Genomic DNA, 3619 nt, shown 5'->3' on the forward strand with positions numbered 1-3619 from the left:
GTTGAAGCCGTGGCCGACTCGGTCCTGGTAGCCTGACTCCGTGCTGGGATGCCGTGGTCCCGATCATACTCTTCCCGGCGACGGATCTCATTCTCGTGTCGTCGTTCACGCGAAGCATTGATGGAGCTCGGTGCATCCTGGCGACTGTTGATGGCGTGTCGTAGATCGTTCGGCGGGTGAGCGAGGGGTAGAAGATGATTGGCTGCTTGAGTGAACAGCCGTCGATAGCCCTCGGCGTCGGGAGTCCGAGGGAGGCCATCAGCTATCCGAGCCAACACCCCTTCGACTTCACTCGCCGTGTTCATGGCTCGGGTGAAGTCGGGGTTCAGGTTGCGCCCGAAGAGTGGATTTTCCCGACATTGCCTTGTCTCCTGCTCGGCCTGTTCTTGAGCCCGTCGACGATCACGTCGTCGGGAATTCCTTCTTTCCCTGAAGACACGTTCCTCCGGAGTTTCTCCTATCTTCGAGACCTCGTCTCGCGATACAGGTTGCGCCGGGTCCTGCTCTCCGGCCTCGTGATGTCGCCGAATATTTTGGCATCGGTTCCTTCGTCGGCGGGATTCTCGCTGAGGAGGTTCCTCTCCAGGCACAGTCGGTTCATCGTTGGAGATGGGGGGTGATTCCACTCTCCTGATGAAGAGGGCGTCGGGGTAGAAGGGAGTCGTTGTCGCGACGATCTTCTTCTTGTCTTCCTTAGAGGACGGAGGCACAGGAAGAGCAGCTTGACGACCCGTGGCCTCATTTGCTTCTTTCCTCCTTGTGATCCGTGTCCATTCTTCTGTCGGAGAGGTGGACAGTGGAGTTCTACGAGTAGACGGACCCTTGGTTCTTGGTTTGCTGACGGCGGTCTTTTTTCGGAGCGCTGGAGGTTGCGCTTTTTCCTGCCTCGCCCAGATTTTCTCGGAGATTTCTGAGGAAGGCTTTCTCTCTGGCGGATCCGCGATGCGATGCAGAGTTCCCTCCTCATCCGCTACAGATGAGATAGTACCGAAGCAGAACATGGATCCGGGGCAGAGGATGATCTTGTGCTGGAAGGTGACGGCCATTGAGCTAGCTTGGATCGATGACACACCCCCTACCTGGCGCGCCAGCTGTCGGTGTTTTGGGTCCGACCGCGCACCCAGGGTTACCCCTCAAGGTGCTTTTAGGAGTAGGACAGTGTTACCGACTGTAGCTCGATGGTTCGTGCTGGGCGCACGAGAAATAGTAGACAATGATGTACAGGTTCGGGCCGCTTTGAGATGCGTAACACCCTACGTCCTGGCGAGAGTGCTTTATGTGATGGGTTACAAGGGAGTTCTCTAGTGCTGGAAAACGTAGAGAACGGGGTGAATGGCTAAGTAATGAGTGATGTCCATCGTCTTGAAGGGGTGCCCCCTAGGCCTTATATACTCGACCGTGGGGCATTACATGTGGATACGATAACAACGTGTGCCAAAGTAATAGTGAACTAACTGAGTCTATCTTCCTATAGTTCAGCCGAGTCATCCTCGCTCAGTTCCGATGTACGGGGCCCCTGCGCGGGAAGGTCGGGTCACTGTTGCGATTACTGCTCGAATTTGTTGGGCCGTCTAGGCTTGCTCCGACCCGGCCTTGTGTTAATCCGTTCCACTGGTCGTTCCTCCTAGGCCCATGAGGGGATGACCTTACGAATTATGGGGCCCTTGGGCCTTTCGTGAGGTCTTTTATCCTTCTAGTGGACCCGGGGGATATCTGTCCCCCACATGTGGGCCAACCAGGTGGTGATCGATCGTGTACACGGGGGAAGGGGCGATGGGCGCGGAATCATCGCCCGGCATGTAGAGGATCCTAGATTTGCATGACTCTATTGAAGCTCAGTCCATGGCGGATCTAACGTCTGTAACACCCCTGGTGTTACTGTCACTAAAATTTGAACATAACATCATGAGCATTAGCATATTATGTGTTTGTCACACCTTGAGTGCATTCACTAGGTAAAAAGTTCAAAAATGTTGGACTGATATGACTTGATGTGTGTGAAACCCTAGGGTAGGGTACTTAACCCTAAACTAGGCTTAGGGGTGACAATGAAGCCCAAGCATGAGAAAACTTCAAAACTTATTAGAGATGAACATAAGATGTCACCTTTAATGAACTTTGATAGCACCAAAACCCTAAATAAGTCAAAACCCTAAAAAGACCCCTGAAAAACCCTAGATTGGAACCCTAGGGGGCTAAGTGTAAAATGTGTACACTTTTGGACCCAAGTGCAAATACCAAGGTAGTACAACATCACAAACTATGTGTTTCTCACATTTGAGGATTTCTAAGTCAAAAGATGAGATTTGGGCTTATTTGCAAAAAGCCACTCTATATCTCTTATATGCGTCCAAAACCAGTTGAATAGGGCTGACTTTGGAGCTCTATATTTCTAAAAATACAAGGAATTTGCCTAGGGTCAACACATCAAACTTGTAGAGCTAGGAAAGGAGAACAAATTTGATTAAGTGACTAAGCACTGGTGCTGTACAAAATTTGGAGTTAAAAGGACCAAAAGTCGGGCAGTCAGTCGAGTCTGAAGACTGAACCATGGCTGACAGTGAGCTCTGATGAGTTTTAAGGCCGATTTGTGCTTGATCGAGTGAGGGAATGACCAAAGTCCCTATGATCGAATTAAAGCCTGTACATAGGTTAACAACTTTGTTGTAATCCGATTGGTAACTTGTCACGCAAAAATTGAAGAAAAATGCCTCTGAAGATGCTCGGTCAGAACAACTGAAGCAGCCCCTGATGGTACAATGGCGAAAAGATTCGCGGATTCAGTGAATCTCGCCGCCGGTGACCTTACACCGCGATTGACGTCGGTCGTCGCGATTCGTGCGCCGTGGTTTGCGGATAACTGCTGGCGGTGAAAGATCTCAACTCAGGGAAGGAGTGGAGTCTTATCACCGGACTATTCACTGTGACACTTGCCGCGCATTTGACTGAGGTGTCCTCGCCGGAGTTCGCCGTCTTTTGTAGTCGCGCCACGTACTTAGAAGAGCTACCACGTCGCAGTAGATTACCATAGGTAATATGTTCGTCGCCTAAGACATTGCCCCAGGGAACGCCACGGTAGTTCGCGCCGGTGACTCACCTCTCCCTTCGACCGCCGGCTTTCCCCTTTCAAAATTTGGCACCACCGCTTAGCGCCCTTATAAATTGACGGCACGGTCTGCTCCGCCATGTTATCGCGAAGCCAGAGCATCCATCCCTGCCCTCGATTAGCCACCATAGCCGAAGAATTTTGTTCTTCCCCCAAATCGGTTGCCCGCGCCGCCGTGAGACGTCGCGCCGTGGCTAGCCATCTCCAGGTCCGTCCTCGCTCTCCTCGGTCATGTTTTAGCACCCACGCATGCTTGTGATGCTCATCAGTTCAACCCATTGTGCTTGACCACCCCCAATCGACTGGAACACTTCGATTTGCATACGGTGTTCGCCGTCGTCGTGGTCAAGTGAATCCAGGGCAAGATTAGTTCAATTGAGGCTGGTTCTAGGTTCGCCTCGGATCGGTGATGCTTGCCCATTAGTTGATTTGGGCAGCCAACGTCGGTCATGGCGAGTCTGAGCAACAAGGTGGTCGACGGTGAGCGCGTCGTGGTTTTGGGTCAATTTGAAG

The sequence above is a fragment of the Zea mays genome, chromosome 2, assembly GCF_902167145.1.
Source record: "Zea mays cultivar B73 chromosome 2, Zm-B73-REFERENCE-NAM-5.0, whole genome shotgun sequence".
Taxonomy (NCBI): domain Eukaryota; kingdom Viridiplantae; phylum Streptophyta; class Magnoliopsida; order Poales; family Poaceae; genus Zea; species Zea mays.